Source organism: Cherax quadricarinatus, chromosome 5 (assembly GCF_038502225.1).
Source record: "Cherax quadricarinatus isolate ZL_2023a chromosome 5, ASM3850222v1, whole genome shotgun sequence".
Lineage (NCBI taxonomy): Eukaryota > Metazoa > Arthropoda > Malacostraca > Decapoda > Parastacidae > Cherax > Cherax quadricarinatus.
Window position 1 is genome coordinate 55,864,083 of NC_091296.1, and position 12,605 is coordinate 55,876,687.

Here is a 12,605-nt window from a genome sequence, read left to right on the forward strand (position 1 = left end):
TTCTGCCTACCTTTCTGACCATAGTATTGGCAAAGCGCTCCTGCGTCATGTTGGTAGAGATATTTCATTTCATGCTCTAAAGAGTGGTATGCGCATCGTCACTGTCCAGAATGCTGCCCAAGCTCATGATCTTTCTCTCCTTTCGAATATCGATACTACTCCTGTCACTATTGAAAAACATCTTTCTCTCAATTCTTGTAGTGGTACTGTCATTCTGCCCCATACCATAGTCCAACAGAATTTCCAGTCATGTGGCAATGACATTTTTGAACAGCTGGAACTCCAGGATCTCCCAATCCTCAAAGTAGACACTTATGTCCTTCCTGCCCGGGGGCGGAGACGTTACCCTTGCAATGTGGCTCGTTTAACTTTTGACAGCCGAGAACTCCCGTCCTCTGTATATGTCGCGGGACATCGGTTACAAGTTCGAAAGGTGATACCTACACCGCAACAATGTAGAAATTGCTGGCGTTTTGGTCACCCAGCGAAATATTGCAGATCTATGGCCGAATGCCCAGTCTGTGGTGCCGACGACCATTCTAATACATCTTGCAGTCAACCTCCATCTTGCCTTAATTGTAATGAAGCTCACCCTTCGTACTCCCGCCGTTGCCAGGTCTACTTAAATGAACGTGAAATCTGTTGCCTCAAAGAGGCAGAAGGTCTCCCTTATGCTATGGCAGTTACTCATCTCCGCCTCCAAGGGAGATTACCCCATGTTTCTTATTCTCGTGTTTCCAAACATGCCCCCACTTCTGGGGTCCCATCTTCTGCAGCCTCAGAGGTGGAGCAGGACGGCTATATATAGGCAGGAAGAGGTGGAGGTAGTAGTAGTACAAGAAATGTATATAATACCGACAGGATGAAATGACACATGCACAACACCCGGGCATCCCCACCGTAGACGTTTCGCCATCCAGCCAGCCACTGGATGGCGAAACGTCTACAACAAAGACAACCAGACGCTGCACATGTGTCTTAATTTCATCAGTAGTTGTAGTAGAAGAAGAGGTAGTAGTAGTGGTAGTGGTAGAAGTGGGAAATAAGGAAGACGAGCCAGTCAAATACAAAGGAAGGGGAGCACTGCAAGAGAGCTAGAAGCCCACAGAGGGAGAGCAAGCGCACCGAGGTGCGTGAAAGGGGAAGTGGTGAAATAAAATAAATGAAGAAGGAACAGAAACACGAGACAGGAGAGAAAAAGACCACCCAGAGGAGAAAAGGAGAGAGGAAAGGGGAAGAGGAAGAAGAAAAAGAAGAAGAAGAAGAAGAAGAAATGAGGATTCAGGTTAAGTCACGGGTGTTCTGAAGTTTGGAGCATTTTACAATGTAGTGGGAGAGGAAGGCATCTACAGAGACGAAGCCAGGGCTAAGGTTCATACAAGGAAAGTTGTGTATAAGAGAGGATTCAACTAAACGGCGACTGTTCGAGTTGGAAGTAGGGAAGACAGTTTTAGCAGAAGACCAGTCAATAGGATGGCTATGATCTCTGACGTGACAGAAAAGAGCATTGTTAGTGTCGGCAAGCCTAACACTATTTTTGTGCTCCCTAAGTCTGTCAGAAAGAGATCGACCAGTTTCTCCGAAGTATTGAAGAGGACAGGAGGAGCAAGAAATAGAGTAGACACCAGGAACATCTGTAGAGGGAGGAGAGGTATGAACGAGATTAGTGCGAAGAGTGTTAGTCTGGCGGAAGGTAAGCTTGATGTCTAAGGGACGGAGAGAATTGTTGAGATTAGAAAGATCGGAAATGTAGGGAAGGCAGAGGATAGAAGAGTTCCCATGAGTAGAGAGTTTGGGAGAGAAGAAATTGCGTTTAGCACGTGAGAGGGCAGAGTCTATGAAATGGGAAGGGTAGCCAAGACGGGAGAACGAATTATGAAGAGTGGAAATTTCTGCTGGAAGGAACTGAGGATCACAGATGCGGAGGGCACGGAGAAAGAGGGAGATAAGAACACTTTTCTTGACAGGGAAAGCATGATAGGAAAAGTAGTGAATGTACATGCCACTGTGCATAGGTTTACGGTAAACGGAAAAGGAAAAACCTGCTCCACCTCTGTTAGTGTGACTTTGTCAATGGTCCAAGTCGGACCGAAACGTCGTCGTAAGCTTCTCTCTTTTATGTGCTGCTTATTTGTGTATCGTTCCAGTCACGGTATTGTGCCTTTTTGTTATTTATTTCTGCAGCCTCCTCTGTTGTTACCCCTCCCATAGTCACTACGGCATCTAATCCTTTTGCTGTCCTTGGCTCTGATGTCCCGACTACAGCTCAGTCTGTTCTCACATCTTCGCGTCCTTCCTCACAAGCCCCAGTATCGACAAGACCTCGTACGACACCTAATACCAATCGCCCCTCTACTCAGAAGTCCAAAAAATCCACATTGTTCAAATCTTCTTTGCCCCTTCCTTCCCTTCTTCCACCTCCACATTTTACCTTTCCAGTCTCTGTACCTAGTTCTTCCCCTCTCTCTGGCTCTATTACAAGTGTGGAGATTCACCCTCCTCCTCGTACTATGCCTTCCACCCCCGTCCCCTCCCAAGTTTCTCCCTCTTCTGCCACCTCCTAGGTTTCTGCCTCTTCTGTCCCCCCCCACACTTCATCTCCAGTCCCTTACACTCTTCCCTCCCCCCTCTACTTTGGTACAGTCCATTACTGTCCCAATCTTTACTCACCCTCCTCCTTCTATCTCCAATATGGTCTCCCATACATCTTTGAATTCAGAAACACTTGAAGCCATTTCAGAATATATTGCAGAGACTAAACCTTCAATGGACACTGATTCACTTCCTGTTCCTTCTCTTCCCTCTCCTCCATCTTCACAACCCCATTCTTCGCAACGCTCCGTTCCTTCGCTACTTGAACGTCTTCCAATGCCACCACACGTTGACTTTTCTAACCCCTCTAGTCCGTAGGTGCCTTTACCTACAGATTCCTGATATTTCCTTCATCGCCAATCATGGCCTATTTACAGTGGAATATCCGCGGCCTCAGGGGTAATCGGGGTGAGCTTCAGATGTTGCTTTCCAGGTTTTCCCCTGTTGGTGCTTGCTTACAAGAACCAAAATTACACTCGGCTGTTTTCCAACCTATCTCAGGCTATAATTTATTGTATTCTTCTGATCCTTTCTCAGATGGGACCTTTAATGAAAGTGCCCTTCTTCTACGCAATGATATTCCGTACTGTCAACTATTTGTCCATACCTCGCTGCATTACACTGCAGCCCGTATCCACTTGAATAAGTGGTTTACAATATGTTCTTTATATCTCTCTCCTTCTCGAGCATTTTCTATCCCAGACTTTGCCTTTCTTGTTTCATCCTTACCACCACCACTTCTGTTACTTGGTGATTTTAATGCCCACCATTTCCTCTGGGGGGGTCTCATTGTGACTCAGGTGGCATCCAGTTGGAGGCTTTTCTCACCTCTCACCCCCTCCATGTTTTAAATACGGGTACTCCCACCCATTTTGATCCTCGTACTCATACTCTCTCTTGCATCGATCTATCAGTCTGCTCTTCCTCCACTGCACTAGACTTCACCTGGTCTGTTCTACCAGACTTACATGACAGCGATCATTTTCCGATCATTCTTACTTCTCCTTCCTATTCACCACCTTTCTGTAGCCCTCGCTGGCAATTTGATCGGGCAAATTGGGATCTTTACTCACACCTCACTGCTTTTAGTGAGGTTCCTTCTTCATCCTCCATTGATGAGCTCCTACACATCTTCTCGACGTCAGTTTATACCGCAGCTTCTCATTCTATACCCCAAACCTCAGGCAGGCATTCTCAGAAGTGCGTGCCTTGGTGGTCTCCTGCTTGTGCTCGTGCAGTACGTTTGAAACGTGCTGCATGGGGCAGGTACCGGTACAATAGAACCGCTGAAAGACTTCTTGATTTTAAGCAGAAGCGTGCGATCGCTCGCCGTGTCATCCATGAAGCTAAACGCACTTGTTGGCGAGACTATGTTTCGACCATCACCTCTGCTTCTTCTATGAGTGCAGTCTGGAAAAAAGTGAGGAAATTGAGTGGTAAATACTCTCCTGACCCGGCTCCTGTTCTACGGGTCGCTGGTGTTGATGTAGCAAACCCTCTCGACGTTGCCATTGAACTTGGCACACATCTGGTCTGTATTTCCCGAGGGCTTCATCTATGCCCCTCGTTTCTTTCCTCAAAATCTGCCAGAGAGTTAGTACCCTTGGACTTTTCTTCTCTCGGAGAAGAACAGTATAATGTGCCTTTTACACTTCAAGAACTGGAGGCAACGCTCTCAGCTTGCCGATCATCGGCAGCTGGGCCTGATGACATTCATATTCGTATGTTACAACATTTACATCGGTCAGCCCTTGTAGTCCTCTTACACCTCTTCAATCTTATTTGGGCACAAGGAGTTCTCCCCCAGCTGTGGAAATCTGCCATTGTTCTCCCTTTCCGCAAACCGGGTACTACAGGACATGATGCCTCCCACTATCGCCCCATCGCTCTTACTAGTGCAGTTTGCAAAGTGATGGAACGCCTCGTAAATCGACGTTTAATGTGGTATTTAGAGACTCACAACAGTCTCTCCGCTAGTCAATATGGCTTTCGTAAGGGTCGTTCTACCATAGACCCCTTACTACGCTTTGATACGTATGTTCGTAATGCCTTTGCGAATAATCACTCAGTTATTGCCATATTTTTTGACCTTGAGAAGGCATATGACACAACTTGGAGGTATAATATTTTGGCCCAGGCCCATTCCTTAGGCCTCCGAGGCAATCTACCATCCTTCCTTAAGAACTTTTTAACTGACAGACATTTCCGTGTTCGAGTCAATAATGTTCTTTCCCCGGACTTCGTCCAAGCTGAAGGTGTCCCTCAGGGATGTGTTCTAAGCACAACACTTTTTCTCCTTGCTATAAATGATTTGGCCTCTGTTCTTCCACCCAATATTTGGTCATCACTCTATGTTGATGACTTCGCTATTGCTTGTGCAGGCGCTGACTGTCACCTTATTGCAGTTTCTCTCCAGCATGCGGTCGACCATGTTTCCACTTGGGCCACCACACATGGGTTTAAATTTTCAAGTACCAAAACTCACCAAATTACTTTCACTAGACGCTCTGTTATCTCCGATCATCCTTTGTATCTCTATGGCTCCCGTATCCCCGAACGTGATACAGTCAGGTTTCTAGGCCTTCTCTTTGACCGTCGGTTATCCTGGAAACCTCATATTACCTCTCTGAAGGCAACTTGTCACAGCCGGCTAAACCTTCTTAAAACCCTTGCTCATCTTTCCTGGGGAGCTGATCGTCGAACTCTGCTTCGCCTACATTCAGCCCTCGTTTTATCGAAACTCGATTATGGTGACCAGATTTATTCCGCGGCCTCTCCTGCTACTCTCTCTAGCCTTAACTCTATCCATCACCAAGGCTTACGTTTGTGCCTTGGTGCTTTTCGCTCTTCCCCTGTTGAGAGCCTCTATACAGAAGCAAATGTTCCATCCTTGTTTGATCGCCGTGATGCCCATTGCCTTCGCTACTATGTACGCTCTCACGATCTACACAATCCTTCCATTTATAGAATGGTCACCGATATTAGTAGACATTCTTTATTCGTTTGCCGCCCCTGTTTGCTCCGTCCCTTTTCTCTTCGCCTACATTCACTCTTGTCTTCCCTTCAGTTACCACCTTTATATGTTCATGTAGCATCTCACTTTTCCCTACCCCCCTGGGAAGTTCCAGCTGTTCGGGTCTGTTCTTTCTCACTCCCTTGCTCGAAAGCTCAACTGCCTACGGTGGCTTCCCGCTCTCTTTTTCTTGATCACTTCCACTCCCATTCTCATGCCACCGCTGTGTACACAGATGGCTCTAAGTCTTCAGACGGCGTCGGATTCGCAGCAGTGTTTCTGGACAGCGTCGTACGGGGGCATTTACTATCTTCAGCTAGCATTTTTACTGCTGAACTGTATGCCATTCTTGCAGCACTTATTCGTATCGCATCTATGCCTGTGTCATCATTTGTAGTAGTCTCAGACTCCCTTAGTGCTCTACAGGCTATACGAAAATTTGATACATCTCATCCCCTAGTTCTCCGTATCCAACTTTGGCTACGCCGTATCTCTACCAAACATAGATATTGTTTTTTGTTGGGTCCCTGGTCATGTCGACGTACAGGGCAATGAACAGGCAGACACTGCTGCGCGGTCAGCAGTACATGACCTACCAATTTCCTATCGAGGTGTTCCATTTCTGGACTATTTTGCTGCAATAGCTACCCACCTTCGCACCCGTTGGCAACAACGTTGGTCAACTCTGCTCGGTAACAAACTTCATTCTATTAAACCGAGCATAGGTTACTGGCCGTCTTCTTGTCATCAGTGCCGAGGTTGGGAGACCACTCTCTCCCGCCTTCGCATTGGCCACACTCGTCTTACTCATGGGTATCTCATGGAGAGGCACCCTGTTCCTCTCTGTGAGCAGTGTCAAGTTCCAGTATCGATTAGCCACATTCTGTTAGACTGCCCTCTCTATCAAAGAGCACGCAGAATTTACCTCCAACGTCGTCTTCGTTCTACTACTCTCTCTTTACCTTCCCTTCTTGCTGATGGACCCTCCTTTAATCCTGACACTCTCATTGACTTCTTGACAACGACTGATTTACTCCACAAACTCTGATGATACTTTTCGCACTCCCCTCAGCCCTTTCTAGTTCAGTCTCTTGCCTCCCTTTAACCTTTCACCATCCACTACCCCGCTGTTATCCGTAACCTATTACTCATCCATCTCCCTTTTGCCACCTGATGCCCTCGCTTCCTTCCTGCCCTGCAGCGCTGTATAGTCCTTGTGGCTTAGCGCTTCTTTTTGATTATAATAATAATAATCTACTACTCTCTCTTTACCTTCCCTTCTTGCTGATGGACCCTCCTTTAATCCTGATTGTCTCATTGACTTCTTGACAACGACTGATTTACTCCACAAACTCTGATGATACTTTTCACACTCCCCTCAGCCCTTTCTAGTTCAGTCTCTTGCTGCCCTTTACCCTTTCACCATCCACTGCCCCACTGTTATCCGTAACCTATTACTCGTCCATCTCCCTTTTGCCACCTGATGCCCTCGCTTCCTTCCTGCCCTGCAGCGCTGTATAGTCCTTGTGGCTTAGCGCTTCTTTTTGATTATAATAATAATAATAATGTGTACTGATAGTTTACCTCCTATTGATTTATTGTTTTGCTTATCAAAAATACAATAACCTCATTTAAATGCCTTGAACATCTTAATATATTTATTTTTTCCACCTTTATTGCAGACATAGTATGATTTTTTTTTTTTTAACTAACACTGATCAGCTACAAAAACTGTCTTGCTGACTCTTCTTTCCCTTGAGGGAGGTTCTTTGATGCTAGTGAAGGCCTCTTGATCCAAGGAATTGGACTTGTCCTCTTCCTTTGAACTTGATTGCTTACCATTCCCTAGGTGCTGTATAACCCCTATGGGTTTAGTGCTTCCCCCTAAGTATAATAATAATAAATCCTTTATTTTCTAACCACCTTTCTCTCAACATAAACACTTCTTTCCCTCTACCAAGCCTCTTCTAACTAAATACTGCCTTTGAATTCATTATCATCAAAATTATAAATCAGTTTGGTAAGGCACATGCTCAAATTCCAGAGATCGTGTTTATAGCAGTGTTAATACTAACGCTACCATAAGTATGAATATTTTATAGCTGCCATTTAGCACTTTGTTGATTTGAAATATGGCACTGGAGACATGAACATTGTGGGTCATTAGGAAGATTTAATCTGCTTAACAATTCACTAAATACAGTCATACTGCATTATAAGTATAGTACAGTACAGTGGACCCCCGCATAACGATTACCTCCGAATGAGACCAATTATGTAAGTGTATTTATGTAAGTGCGTTTGTACATGTATGTTTGGGGGTCTGAAATGGACTAATCTACTTCACAATATTCCTTATGGGAACAAATTCGGTCAGTACGTACTGGCACCTGAACATACTTCTGGAGTGAAAAAATATCGTTAACCAGGGGTCCACTGTACTGTTTCACTATATTTTATTGTAATAAGTGAAAACTTCATAGTAAGTGTTGCATGATACCTTTATGCAGGTTAAGTGCAGATGTTCTTTTTGACTTTGAAACAAATTTGTTATGCCAACTCTAGCTTTCCTTGCTAGCTCATCAGTTCCTCTGTTGCGTTGTTTCCCTTAGTCATTAGCATTCCTCAACCTTAGGCATTTTGGAACCCATGAAGGTTGAGCTTATTTTGTTAATATAATGATAAAGGCTTGTCTCTACCACCACAATGAAAATGGACTGGTCCTGGACAAAGCCTCAACTGTACAAACTTGTGATTAAGTGGAGTTGGTCCATTTTACTGAGTGTGTGACTGGACTGGACAGGCATTCAATATAGCCGATATGGTCCACTTTGTGGCTATCTGAATCAGACAAAACCTAGAGGGACAGGCAGGAATAATGGAAAAAGCATTACAATGGATCAAGGCATACCTAACAGGAAGGAAACTAGTGATGGTCCATGAAGAGATGTCAGAATGAGTGCCTATGATGAATAGGGCTCTACAAGGATCAGTCCTAGGGCTGGTGCTGTTTCTTGTATACATGAATGACATTGAAGGGATAATCAGAAGTATGTCTGTCTGCAGACGATGTGAAACTAATGAGAATACAAGTGGACGAGAACCAGGAAAAGCTACAAATGGATCTGGACAGGCTGCAGGTGCAAAGGCTGCAAACCTCACTTACGAAGGACCTTGGGGTGAGTATCATACTGAGCATATTCCCTGAGGTGCACATCAACCACACTGCTGCAGCAAATGCATGTCTGGCAAATTTAAGAATAGCTTTTCGACATCTGGAGTTAGTCACAGCACTGTACACTGTGTATGTCAGGCTCATATTGGAGTATGCAGCACCAGTATGGAACCCACACCTAGTAAAGCATGTCAAGAAATTGGAGAAAGTGCCTCTATTCAATACTTTCAATATTTCACCCTTCATGGGGGTGTCATGATACTGGTGAAAGGCTCTTGATCCAGAGAATTAAAGTTGTCCTCTTCCCTGGATCATACATGGCTGCCTCCCATTCCCCAGGCACTTTATAACATCTACAGTTTTAGCACTTCCCCATAAATACATAATTTTAATATTTTATCACTATTTGTATCTTTCATGTGGCCTGTGATCTTTTTTCCCTTTTTCATAACTGGCATTTCAACATCTAATTCATTCATTCATCTCTTAATCAATTTTTATTATATAATTAAACTCTTGTCTTGTACCAGCCAGCCAGTGATGAAGTGTAGCATTAACAGCGTAGCAAGTAAGTTAAGTGATTAATCGATAGAAAAAGGACATGAATCTAACTTCTCCAATGTTGTTGGAGTTATATAGGGCTAGTGACAACACTGCTGCCTCTGCTGCCGCCTTCACCACCATGTACGGCTTATGCTCTCAGTGGCCCTTATTCACCCAACAACAACAACATAACACCACTCGTAAAATGCATATTATTATTATAATAAAAAAGAAGTGCTAAGCCACAAGGGACGTAAAATGCATAATGACATATTTTATTCATTCTAGAATATATGTCATGTTTCTATATTATTAATATTGTTTATTATGTCATATTAGATGAATTGTGATAGATTAATATGCAGTAGAGTTGATATTAGTGTCATATTGAAGCATACTGTCCCGTCTCCAACAGTAAACTCACCTTCCTCTCCCCTCTGCCCCGCCTGTCATACACCAACAAGTCTTCAGTAAAGGGAAGTGTGATGTTAAATGTTCATTTATACATTTTATTAGTGCTTTATATTTATTTGTCATTCTTTTCTGTATGTAAATCTATATTTAAGCTAAAACAAAATTTTTTGTTAATACTTCTGGGTGTCTGAAATGGATTAATTGGATTTACATTATTTCTTAGGGGGAAAATTATTTCAGTTTTCGCCAGTCTCTCTGGAATGGATTAATGACGAAAAGGGAGGGTCTACTGTATGTGTATAAATAAGTCACCATGGGACCTATGAAGATTAGTGATAACAGCCAACCAAACAGAAAATTGGTTGGGAAGAACTAGTTCGATACTCAAAAGGAGCAGCACTCGAACAGTCTTCTGGAATGAAATAAGGTCGCATAGTGCGGTTTCACTGTATTATTGTTTTTATGTTAAAACAAGAACAGTGCAGTATAATACATTTATTAACTTTTTCTTTTCAGGTCTATTGCCAGCCTAGAGCACCATCACACAGTTCATATCATTGTGCAAGTATTGTGCTGTACTGGTACATTAGTGTAAATCAAAGACATTCAATAAAATTAACTCTCTATGCAGCACTGAATGACCCCTATAGGTTTATTTTTTGTGAATATTTTTTTAAGGGATTCAGAGAAACCAGTTAGCCGGACTTGAGTTCTGGAGGTGGGAAGTACAATGCCTGCACTTTAGAGGAGGAGGTTGGGATATTGACTGTTTGGAGTGACATCTAAACTGTTGTATCTGTGCACCTCTGCAAAGACAGTGATTGTGTGAATGGTGGTGAAAGTGTCTTTGGGTCACCCTTGTCTCGGTGGGAGACAGCCAACGTGTTTGGAAAAAAGAAAATTCTATAACAGAATCTGAAAACATTGTGGAGAATATGTAAAAGGAAATTAAAATTATTATTATAATCATGGGGGAGCGCTAACAGAAATTAAAAGTAAACACTGAAACGAGCAAGGTGACAATAATAATAGTCTACGCAGTGAAAGACTGGATATCAGACTTAAAGAAAGGAGTATGGAGGAAGTGTGTTGAGATATCTGGTTGTAGATATGTTAACCCTCTGACTGTTTCGGGCGTATAAAACGTCTTATGAGCCAGCGTTTCAGACGTATATATACTCAATAATTCTAGCGGCTTCAAATCAAGCAGGAGAAAGCTGGTAGGCCCACATGTGAGAGAATGGGTCTGTGTGGTCAGTGTGTACTGTATAAAAAAAAAAAACCTGCAGCACGCAGTGCATAATGAGAAAAAAACCTCTGACAGTGTTTTTGGATTAAAACGCTGACTTTGAGGTGTATTTTCCTATAGTATTTATGGTTCTATTTTCGTTTTCTTGGTCTCATTTGATAGAATGGAAAACATATTATATAAAGAGAGATGATTTTGATTAGTTTCACAATGAAAACAACCTGGAAATTGAGCTCAAAGTAGCCAAAATGTTTGATTTTTACCAATGTTCAAGAGTAAGCAAATCACACCACATGTCCAATACACATCAACTGGGGAATCTAATATTCTTTCATTAGTGCACTGATATTATTTATACCATTTTTACAATAATGCAGTAGTCTGCATAACTGTAAATCTTCTATTTTTTGTGAATAAAAAATCAAAACAGAAAGCAAGAGTAATATAAGAGGGGCCTAGAGACATGACTAATAATCCGAGGATATGTTATTTTAGTGCCAAGAATGTCTGCACTGTTTATTCTGAACCCTATTTTGAAATTGGCATCTTTTTTAATTTGTGTGAAATTGGCCAAATTGCCAAATTTTGACCACTTTATTGGGTAGTTGAGATCGGTAAATGAGTGGTTTCTTGTACTCGATTGATAGAAAAAATGGAGTTCTAAAGAAATGGCTATGAGTTTGGTTAACTGGAACAATGTAATTGGCCGAAAATAAGGCTCAAAGTCGGCAGAATCGCCGATGCGTATATATCGCCAAGATCGCTAACTTCGCGGGAGCGTAATTCCCTAAGTTTTCGATCCAATTTCGTACTTTTGGTGTCATTACCATCGGGAAAAGATTCTCTATCATTTCATAAAAAAATTTTCAAAAAAATTTTCGACACCAGGAGACACTTCAGGATTCGGGGTTGTGACAGTCAAAGGGCTAACAGATGGGTTTGTGAAAGAGGAGGCAATTCATAAAATAGACGAAGGGCTGAAAGGTACATGAAGTGTCAAGGCATGTGGTGAGAAAGAATTTATCTATGGAGGATAGTGGTACCAACACATTTACACAAGTGTGAGGTGTGGACTTTGAACGTTGCAGCGGAGATGTCAGGTTTGAGAGTAATGTGTGGCATAAATACTGTGCAGACAATTTAGAGAGGATGCCACAGACCAGGATGACCAAGAGGGTGTACAAATCTGGGTTGGAAGGAATTAGGGGTATGGGTCATCCCAGAAAGGGTTGGGAGGGAAATGAGAGCTAGGGGGTTGAGCATCTAACACTTTGTGAGCATGTTAGATTGGAGTGCATGGAAACAATTGATGTACGTATATGGTTTGATGGATTCAGGGAAACCGATTAACCAGTAGATTGGAGGGTCATCTGAACTGTAATGTGTGTGTACTTCTGGCAATAATAATATGAAATTAAGCACTAAGCCTGAAAGGTCACATAGCACTGCAGGGGAGGGATGTGCTAAAGGAGGAAAATGCAAAGGTTAGGTTGTGTGTGGCCAATATACAGGAGTGAAAATACACTTCTGGCAGGAGAGCTATCAGATGAATGAATTTTTTAAGGGTTATCCTTTCTTAGTGGGAGATGGCCAGTGTTAAACACATTTCAGTAAGATGC